The following is an 11,563-nucleotide window of genomic DNA, read 5'->3' on the forward strand; positions in this document are numbered from 1 at the left end:
GATCCTGCAAGCCACATGACAAAACAAAACAAAACAAAAAACAACTGTACTTAATCCTTACTGAGCTATAAACACATTATTAACTGCAAAGAGCTACCTGTTAACCTGATTTATGGACAAGATTTAAAATCTGTGTCTGGTGATTTCTTTAATACTCTTATTAATGTTTACTATTACGATATTTCTCCTTTTCTGTTTCAAGCCAACACCTTTTAAACATCTGTCTTTTTTAGAGCTCTAGAGTCATTAACACCCAACTATTCCATGTAAAGTGTCCATGCCTCCTTGCTGGGTGGAGGAGGTGTGACCCAATCTGACCGTGACGGAATTCTCAGCTTTCAGTCAGTTGATCTTGGGACCTCACACCCACCTGGGACACACACACACACACACACACACACACACACACACACACACACACCTACTGCCACAGGGCACTGACAGATAAGGGAAGGACTTGGGGCTTTGCAGCAGCCTGGTGTTGAAGGAAATAGCCCCTGAGCTATTTAACTTCTCTTGTCCTATTGGTGTGAAAAGGGTCTTGTCCTTGAGAAGGTCAGACATTAAATAAAAGATAGAAGAAAGGGTGCAGTCTCAGGATTCTGGTTTTTAGATTTCATAGTGTTTGTGTGACTACTAGCCAAACCACCTTCCATCTTCAGCTACATGACTTATTTTGATCATCTAAAAGCATAAAATCATTTGACTGTCTTATTAGATTTATGATTGATAAGATCAATTTCCATGTTAATATTTTTTGAAAAGCTCTAAGTAAGTTTTGCACTCCAAACCCATGGAAGCAACCCCTGAAATCACTGAAGGTTTAGACAGTAATGAAAAGAAGTTTAATACATTTCAAAGTTTACAAAAATCTGGGATGAATTTTTTGAGTATCAGCCTCTATGAAAAGTAGTTCTGGAGAAATATGCCGGCAGCTGCTTGTTCTACTCAGATAACGAAAGTGAAAAGTGAAAGTGAAGTCTCTCAGTCGTGTCCGACTCTTTGTGACCCCATGGACTAGTAGCCTACCAGGCTCCTCCCTCCATGGGATTCTCCAGGCAAGAGTACTGGAGTGGGTTGCCATTGCCTTCTCCAGGGGATCTTCCCGACCCAGGGATCGAACCCGGGTCTCCTGCATTCCAGGCAGACGCTTTAACCTCTGAGCCACCGGGAGAATGTAATATTTTTTTTCCTGGTAGTTTGCATTTGTCATCCTGCAATGAAGATGTCAGGCTGTGTATTAGGCATCTGAATAAGTGGGACAGGATCCTACTCTCTTTTGACTTAATGCTTTTTGCCTCACGTTCTTTTTAAGATTCATATTGAGTAGAGTTCCCTGTGCTCTACAGTAGGACCTTGTTGATTATCTATTTTTTTTATTTATTTGCCATGCTGCATGGCATGCAGGATCTTAGTTCCCCAATCAGGGATCAAATCCGTGTCCCTGGCAGTGGAAGCATGGAGACTTAACTATTAGACTGCCAGGGAAGTCCTGGTTATCTATATTCTATATAGTAGTGTGTGTATGTTACTCCTAAACCCCTAGTGCCTTACTTAAAAAAAAAAATTCCAGGATATTCTTTTGAGTTAGCTCCATTAAACATTTTTTTTCAACTTTAAAACTTTTTATTTGTATCTTGGCATCCTCCTTTACTCACAACTGTTCACATTTTACTCCATTTGCTTTATCATCGTCTCCTTCTCTTCCCCCTCCATCCAGTTGCTGCCCTTCCTTTCCTCTGTCCGGTCTCTCCTCCCCTCTCCTCCTGTTTTCTCCCTTTTCTTCCCCTTTTCTTCTTTCTTTCTCGCCCCATCCCTTTGCTTCATTCATTCATTCATTCATTATTTATTCATTTTTCCATCCAGTGGATTTTAATCTTTTGCTAATGTTATTTATTTCAATAAATAAATAATTGTCCTCACATCAATAATCAGACAATAATTGTCTGATTGTCCTCGCATCAACCAGTGACAGCCCCTTCGATCTGGCTCCTGTGTCTTTTTGATGCTTCCCAGCATCTTGCAGCATTCCTTCCTTTCGGGCACTGTATGATGTTCCAGGTTCATTTTGTGCTTTCTCTGCCTTAGCCACAAAATCAGCTGGTTTTCTAAGACTTAGTCAAAGGGGAGCCCTGTTTTCCTTAAGCACAGCTATTTATAAACGGAGATCTGGGTGCTACTTGTACTCACTGTTACTGACGTATAGGTGTCTTCTGAACTGGGAAGCAAATACACATATACATAGGCATAAAGATCTATATCTGTATTTATTCCCATATCCAACCATCTATATGTATGTGTACTTTTGTGCATGGGTGTATATCCAAAAATCCAAACCATGACTTCATACTGATACCGCCATCTTAATCCAGCACCAGAAGGTTCACTCCAGTCCCCCCACTTTCCAGTTTTGCAACACTCTTCTCACTAGTCAGAGAGGCCTGGGCCCATTATCCTCCATATATTTACTTATTGCTCAAGTCTGGAATGCACATAAAGTAACTGTAGGGTTGCCAAGTCATGTCATTGTGAAAAGCAAACCTCCTCAAATGAGTTAATATTTACATTTTAAGGTGAAATGTACACATAATGAAAGACACAGATCTTAAGTATATTTGACAAATGCATGGACCCATGGGACCCACATTCCTGTCAAGACAGAATATTTTCAACACACTGGATAGGTATGTTGTGCCCTTTCCTGTTATCACTGCACCTAGAGGCAACCCCTGTTGTGATGTTTTTCACTGTAGATTCAAGTTTCCTTTACTAGCACTTCATAAAAATGGAACCGTATGATCTATAGTCTGTTGAGTCTGTCCTCTTAAACTCAGCAAAATGTCCCTGAGATGCGTCATGTCACAGGTTCAGTAGTTCATTCCCTTTTGTTGCTGTGGAGTATCCTCTTCTATGGATAGACCGCAATTCATTAGGCATTTTCCTTTTGATGAACCTTCATTTCTAGTTTGCAGTTACTATAAAGAAAGCTGCAATGAACATTCTTTTACAAGTATGTTTGTGGACACATATTTTCATTTTTAAATTATTAAGCACATTTATTTGTTCAATTATACAGCAAAATTGATTTGTTTTCTCTTGGTATACAGTTCTGTGGTTTTTAACACATTCATTTATTTGTGTAACCATGGTCATGGTCAAGATAATGACCAGTTCCATCACACCCCCTAATAGTTCCTTGTGCATCCGTTTATAGTCTGTCCTATCTCACCTCACCTCTAACCTCTGTCAACCACTGACTTATTCTGCATGTCTATAGTTTCATCTTCCTGAGAATGTCATATAAACAGAGTCACACAGTAAATAATCTTTCAAGACTGGTTTCTTTCCCTCAGTGTAGTTCCTTTGAGATTCATCTGAGTTGTTGCATCAATAAGTATGTAGTATTGGGTTGCATTTCGTTGTATGCATGTCCCCTGGTCAGGGAATTAATATCCCACATGCTGCACAGTGCAGCCCAGGGGAAAGAAAAAAAAAAAAAAAACTTGCATTTCACTAATGACTAAAGATGTTGACTATCTTTTCATCATTTGAATATTAAAATGTTTTGCCTATTTTAAAAATTATGTTGTTTAATTTCTTATTATTGAGCTTTGAGAATTCTTTGTATATTCTGGATACAAGTCTTTTGTTAGATATGTGATGTACAAGTACTTTCTCTAGCCTGTAGTTTCTTTTCTCATTCTAGTAACAGTGTTCTTTTGCACAACAAAAGATTTTAGTTTTGAAGGACGATTTTACCATTTTTTTCCTTTGATGGATCCTGCCTTGTCATGGTACCATGTCTAAGAATTCATTGCTAAAGCAAAGTTCACATAGATTTTCTTTTTTTCCCAAAAGTTTTATAGTTTTGTATTTGGGTCTGTGATCCATTTTGTGTCCATATTTTATAAAGTGTGCGTTTTAAGTTGAAGTTCGTACTTTTTACCATATGGATTTCCAGTTGTTCCAAAACTACTTGTTGAAATATGATCAATATGATCTCCTGCTCAAAAGTTTTCAGTGATTTCCCCATGCTCTTAGAGGAAAATGCACAGTCCTTTTGTATTATCCGAGGTATTATCTGTAAGGTATTATCTGTAAGGTATTCTGCTCTCATGCCTGTCTAGTCCTCACATCTCATTTTGTGCCGCATGCCTTCTTATCTATTCTGCTCCAGCCTCACTGGCCTCCTGGCCTCTGTGAATTCCCCAAGCTCTTTTCCAATGCAGTGCTTGTGTGCACACTTATGTCCTCAACCTGAAACACTCTTCAACTGTGTTGTCGCATGCTTGGCATGATGCTCTCCCAGGTCCATTTTGAGTTCTCTTCCCATGGCCCCCTGTTCTTTTACTTTGTCATGCTTTTTGCAGTTTGTAAAAAATACAGTTATCTTTGGGCTATCTGTTCATTGTGTGGATTCCCCATGAAACTATATGCTCCCTGAGGCTGCATTCTCCATGTCCAGCACTGTGCCTGCCCTCATAAAACTTACTGCCTAGAGTGGTTGTAAAACATCAAAATATAGGAGGGTTGGAGCATTGGAGGTTTGTTCCCTTTTAGTTGTGTATGAGTAGTGTTTGGAAGAAAGCCTATTTGCTAAAACAGGGATTGAGTTTTCTTAGCTATGTGATAAAAGTAATTACCTACCAGATAATTTTAAAAGGACCCATATTTTAAATAGTTAAAACTCAACATTTTGTTTTATGTCTTCATATTCTAATATATAAAATCAGCTGGACTATTCTATATAAGAAGTTCAGTTATATAGACTGAATTTCAGTTCAATTCAGTTGCTCAGTCGTGCCCGACTCTTTGCGACCTCATGGACTGCAGCACACCAGGCTTCCCTGTTCATCACCAACTCGCAGGGCTTGCTGAAACTCATGTCCATTGCATTGGTGATGCCATCCAGCCATGTCATCCTCTGTCATCCCCTTCTCCTCCTGCCTTCAGTCTTTCCCAGCATCAGGGTCTTTTCCAATGAGTCAGTCCTTCCCATCAGGTGGCCAAAAGATTGGAGCTTCAGCTTCAGCATCAGTCCTTCCAATGAATATTCAGGCCTGATTTCCTTTAGGATGGACTGGTTGGATCTCCTTGCAGTCCAAGGGACTCTCAAGAGTTTTCTCCAACACCACAGTCCAAAAGCATCGATTTTTTGGTGTTCAAATTTCTTAATGGTCCAACTCTCACATCCATACATGACTACTGGAGAAACCATAGCTTTGACTAGACAGACCTTTGTTGGTAAAATAATGTCTCTGCTTTTAAATATGCTGTCTAGGTTGGTCATAACTTTTATTCCAAGGCTAAACTTACTCATTCTATAATATATAAGAAGTTATATATTCTATATAACTATATATATATATCAGCCCACACAAACAATACAATTCTTAAAGCCCTTAGAATCCATGTCCATGTCTTGAGAAGGAAGAATGGAAGGTGTTATTTGACTTGCAGACGCTATGTCATCCTCTAATGGGCACCCATCCTCTTGGCACTTTGGCCAGGGAGCAGTGAGGGATGTGGTGCTCAGAGTAGAGAATCTGAGAGAAGAGTCAATTATTTTTCAAGCTATCTTATTTCATTTTCCACCTATCTCCCAATGCCCACCCCCTCCACAACACACACACAAATACATAGCCCAGACATTCTCCTGTTCTACTCTTTATGACCCTGTAGTAATGGGTCAGAAAATGCATATCCTTTTTTGCCAGAGCTTGAACCTAAAATCTGCCAGGGTCTTTAATATAGTATAGTCTGTGGTATGAATTTGTCTACTGGAGAAGTCTCGTAGATTCAGGTAATGTACTTCCATTCAGAATATCTGAATAAAATATCATATTTTGCCCTTCCCATCAGAAAAAGAAAGACAGAAAAATTTTCTGACACGGAAAATGATCATTTAATCCAAAGATATTTCTGGAAGCAGCCACTCAGAAAGTGTTTCTATATTCAAATGCTAAAATTTTTTAAAAGGAGGGTGAATTTGTTGTCTCTTTGTTCTCAGGAAACTATAATCCTTTAACAATTTCAGATCCATCAAGATCTTTCCCAGGTGAGACCAGACAGGACTTCTTTGATGGGACTCTGTTTTCCACTGGCTTCCATAGTCATTGGGGGGAAAGAAATCTTTCACTTACTTGTGTTTTTCTCAAATTGTGATATGTCTGTTTATTCATAGTCTTTCATTTGGGAGAAGTCATGACCAGCTCCAGGTGAATTCATGAAAAACAAGTTCTTCAAAAAATTTTTGGCTAAATGGCCAATTTGTCTAGTGGTCAAATTGCCAAAAATTAGTTCATGCAAAAATAATCCATAGAATGACCAATGTAAAAAATTTACCCAAACTCATTGATTCATCAAAATCATGTCTTAAGAAATACTTTTATGGAATATATTCCAAAGGTTTAAAAACATTTTTCTGAAAGGGATCTGATAGTAAATATTTTAGGCTTTACAAACTACATAAAGTCTCTATAGTATATTCTCTGTTTTTGTTTTACAGCTTTTTTAAAAATTAAAAAATCATTCTTACCTCGTATGAAAACAGGCTGCTGCCAATTTTGGCTCACAGACTATAGTTTGGGCCTTTATGTATTCAAATAATTTGTATTTTTTCACACAAATATGTTGGTTTTAATTATATGCAATGGCTATATTCTTGAATTATTCAATGACTATATCCTTATGTTGACCTAAAATAGACTGCCAGATGTTTCTCCAGCAAAGATGAGTTTATTTGGGATCAGCAGTGAATTGCCCTCAAAATACTTAGATAACTGGAACCCATTTCCTAGAGGTTTTTCCTCTCGAGTAAAGAACATGTTTCAAACAGCTTTAACAGCTTATAGTACAAATGGCTCAATTCAAACAGCTTGCAAGCCAATTGCAGCCAATCTTGAGGAAAAATCTTGTATTAGAGGAGCTGGGCTGAAAGTGTTTTTTTTTAATTTTTATTTTAATTGGAGGCTAATTACTTTACAATATTGTGGTTTCACCACACATTCACATGAATCAGCCATGGGTGTACTTGTGTTCCCCAGGGTGTTTTTAAAAGCCACTCTCTGAAAGATAGCCCTTTCAAAGGAATAGGCTGAAGGCTGAACCTGCACAGTTTTATTTGAAGCAGCTCCTTCTGGAATTGGGCCAGAAGCATTTTCACCCAGCTTTGGTTGAAGCAATCTGATCTCCAGATTAGACTTAAGTGTCAAATGAATACTTGCATGCAGAACAAGGCCTTTACCTGAAAAAGGAAACCTTCAAATAGATCCTGAATAATTCCTGGAGAGCATCAAATGTAAAGAGGATGTGAGCCCAGATCCAGGAGAAAGACACACCTTCAAACTCCATGGTTGGTGAGTAAAGCAATGAACAACTGTGCACTCTGTGGGTGCCACAGGCATTTGCTCACCAGTCCTGGAGCTGTTGGGAGTCTTGTCTGGTCCCTGCAGATAGACTGCCAGATGTTTTTTCAGCAAAAATTCATTTCTTTGGGACCAGTAGAGAATTGCAATTCAGAATCTGAAACCATGATAAGCCACTTGGAAGTCCCTGCACGGCAAGGGAAGAATGCTTTTACAGAGGGGAAAAGGAAGTGGGGAAGGCTACGGTAGGTAAACAGAGTCCATGGCTTTTTGTTGACCGGTTGAGTCCTTCCCAGGAAAGAAGAGAACTCTCTTCTTCCCGTTGGGCTCTGCTATTGTCACAGGCCATGAGAGCACTCCCTCCTGGTCTCCTGACGATTTAATTGACGTTTCTGTTTATTAATTTTACAAACCTTATACATAATTCACTTTATGGAGCTGTATTTTCCTCATCTGTAAAGTGAAAATGGTAAAAACACATAAAATAAGAAAATAAAGTGAACGCTTGGAAATCAGGGCTCAGGGAAGTTAAGAGACTTGCTGCTCTAGGTCCCACAGCTAGGAAATGGCAGAGCTGAAGTTTGAAACCCCAAGTGTGTGTGAACCCCAAATCCTGTCCATCTTCCATGGCAGCTCTGATGTGCTAAGCACAATGGGGGGACTGGGGAAAGTAGGAGGCTGTTTCAGGCATGTCCCCTGAGGAGCCCGTTAAGTGCATAGGGAGTCTTAGGGAGAGGTAGGTCTGGAAATGCTAGTATCAATGCAGTTGCTAGGGATGATTGAGAGGTACTTAGACCTGAAGGGAAAAAGGATGCCTACAACTTGACCCATGATTTTACATTTCAGACACAAAGTGGTAGTGGGTTTCCTCTTTAGTTAGAATAGCCTGAAAATTAACTCCTTGAACCTGGGTCACAACCTGCAAGCTAGAAGGGAAATCTGGTTTCGCTTTCTTCCATTGCTTCGGAATAGATCATCTCAGCTTTAAGTTAAACAAGCAGAGACATTTAGGATTATATTTTTACTGTCATCAGTTTCCTGACTCTGTGTCACAATGGATCAGAACACATCTTAGTTTGTGCTGCATTGACATATGAAAGGACGGTCTTCATTGGACTTCTTTTTCATACTTGCAGTTTCATTTATGAAGCAAGTAGAAGTAGATGGGTTTTTGAGCCAAGAACAACCTTCCATTAAAATGATTCAACAGTATTGACTACTTCACCAATGAATATCAAACCTTGGAGAAAGATTTAAAATAAAGAGTAAAAAACATTAACAGCCCAATTTAGGAGTAACATTTTGAGATTTTACATAATGAGACAGAGGTACTTTTCTTCGTAAATTTGGAAAGTGTTCTTTTCCTGTAAATACAGCTAGGAAAGTGTTCTTTAATCATTTTCTTTCTGTTTAAGGATTAACTGATATAATTTGGAAAAGGGAAGTTCTATTTGTATCTCAGTTCAGTTCAGTCACTCAGTCGTGTCCAACTCTTTGCGACCCCATGAATCACAGCATTCCAGGCCTCCTTGTCCATCACCAACTCCCAGAGTTTACTCAGACTCACGTCCATCGAGTCAGTGATGCCATCCAGCCATCTCATCCTCTGTCATCCCCTTCTCCTCCTGCCCCCAATCCCTCCCAGCATCAGAGTCTTTTCCAATGACTCAACTCTTCTCATGAGGTGGCCAGAGTACTGGAGCTTCAGCTTTAGCATCATTCCTTCCAAAGAAATCCCAGGGCTGATCTCCTTCAGAATGGACTGGTTGGATCTCCTTACAGTCCAAGGGACTCTCGAGAGTCTTCTCCAACACCAAAGTTCAAAATAATCAATTCTTCGGTGCTCAGCCTTCTTCACAGTCCAACACTTACATCCATACATGACCACTGGGAAAACCATAGCCTTGACTAGACAGACCTTAGTCGGCAAAGTAATGTCTCTGCTTTTGAATATGCTCTCTAGGTTGGTCATAACTTTTCTTCCAAGGAGTAAGCGTCTTTTAATTTCATGGCTGCAATCACCATCTGCAGTGATTTTGGAGCCCAAAAAATTAAAGTCTGATACTGTTTCCACTGTTTCCCCATCTATTTCCCATGAAGTGATGGGACTGGATGCCATGATCTTCGTTTTCTGAATGTTGAGCTTTAAGCCAACTTTTTTGCTTTCCTCTTTCACTTTCATCAAGAGGCTTTTTAGTTCCTCTCCACTTTCTGCCATAAGGGTGGTGTCATCTGCATATCTGAAGTTACTGATATTTCTCCCGGCAATCTTGATTCCAGCTTGTGTTTCTTCCAGTCCAGCATTCCTCATGATGTACTCTGCATAGAAGTTAAATAAGCAGGGTGACAATATACAGCCTTGAGGTACTCCTTTTCCTATTTGGAACCAGTTTGTTGTTCCATGTCCAGTTCTAACTGTTGCTTCCTGACCTGCATATATGTTTTTTAAGAGGCAGGTCAGGTGGTCTGGTATTCCCATCTCTTTCAGAATTTTCCACAGTTTATTGTGATCCACACAGTCAAAGGCTTTGGCATAGTCAATAAAGCAGAAATAGATGTTTTTCGGGAACTCTCTTGCTTTTCCCATGATCCAGCGGATGTTGGCAATTTGATCTCTGGTTCTTCTGCCTTTTCCAAAACCAGCTTGAACATCTGGAAGTTCACAGTTCATGTATTGTTGAAGCCTGGCTTGGAGAATTTTGAGCATTACTTTACTAGCATGTGAGATGAGTGCAATTGTGTGGTAGAGTGAGCATTCTTTGGCATTGCCTTTCTTTGGGATTGGCATGAAAACTGACCTTTTCCAGTCCTGTGGCCACTGCTGAGTTTTCCAAAGTTGCTGGCATATTGAGTGCAGCACTTCCACAGCATCATCTTCCAGGATTTGAAATAGCTCAACTGGAGTTTCATCACCTCCACTAGCTTTGTTCGTAGTGATGCTTTCTAAGGCCCACTTGACTTCACATTCCAGGATGTCTGGCTCTAGATGAGTGACCACACCATTGTGATTATCCGGGTCGTGAAGATCTTTTTTGTATAGTTCTTCTGTGTATTCTTGCCACCTCTTCTTAATATCTTCTGCTTCTGTTAGGTCCAGACCATTTCTGTCCTTTATGGAGCCCATCTTTGCATGAAATGTTCCCTTGGTATCTCTAATTTTCTTGAAGAGATCTCTTTTCTTTCCCATTCTGTTGTTTTCCTCTATTTCTTTGCATTGATCACTGAAGAAGGCTTTCTTATCTCTCCTTGCTATTCTTTGGAACTCTGCATTCAGATGCTTTTATCTTTCCTTTTCTCCTTTGCTTTTCACCTCTCTTCTTTTCACAGCTATTTGTAAGGCCTCCCCAGACAGCCATTTTGCTTTTTTGCATTTCTTTTCCATGGGGATGGTCTTGATCCCTGTCTCCTGCACAATGTCATGAACCTCATTCCATAGTTCATCAGGCCCTCTGTCTATCAGAACTAGGCCCTTAAATCTATTTCTCACTTCCACTGTATAATCATAAAGGATTTGATTTAGGTCATACCTGAATGGTCTAGAGGTTTTCCCTACTTTCTTCAATTGAAGTCTGAATTTGGTAATAAGGAGTTCATGATCTGAGCCACAGTCAGCTCCTGGTCTTGTTTTTGTTGACTGTATAGAGCTTCTCTATCTTTGGCTGCAAAGAATATAAGCAATCTGATTTTGGTGTTGACTATCTGGTGATGTCCATGTATAGAGTCTTCTTTTGTGTTGTTGGAAGAGGGTGTTTGCTATGAGCAGTGCATTTTCTTGGCGAAACTCTATTAGTCTTTGCCCTGCTTCATTCCGCATTCCAAGGCTAAATTTGCCTGTTACTCCAGGTGTTTCCTGACTTCCTACTTTTGCATTCCAGTCCCCTATAATGAAAAGGACATCTTTTCTGGGTGTTAGATCTAAAAGGTCTTGTAGGTCTTCATAGAACCGTTCGACTTCAGCTTCCTCAGTGTTACTGGTTGGGGCATAGACTTGGATTACCATGATATTGAATGGTTTGCCTTGGAAACAAACAGAGATCCTTCTGTCGTTTTTGAGATTGCATCCAAGTACTGCATTTCAGACTCTTTTGTTGACCATGATGGCTACTCCATTTCTTCTGAGGGATTCTTGCCTGCAGTAGTAGATATAATGGTCATCTGAGTTAAATTCACCCATTCCAGTCCATTTTTGTTTGCTG

At 39.7% G+C, this 11,563-nt stretch overlaps 1 non-coding gene across 1 annotated transcript; it reads right to left on the bottom strand.

Annotated features, from left to right (window-relative positions):
- Positions 1–1,102: 1,102 nt before the first annotated feature.
- On the bottom strand, positions 1,103–1,173 carry TRNAS-GGA. The gene has a single exon. It is a non-coding gene; the product is annotated as a tRNA-Ser (tRNA).
- Between the last annotated feature and the right edge of the window lie 10,390 nt (positions 1,174–11,563).

This window comes from Capra hircus, unplaced genomic scaffold (assembly GCF_001704415.2).
Source record: "Capra hircus breed San Clemente unplaced genomic scaffold, ASM170441v1, whole genome shotgun sequence".
In the NCBI taxonomy this organism is placed as follows: Eukaryota; Metazoa; Chordata; class Mammalia; order Artiodactyla; family Bovidae; genus Capra; species Capra hircus.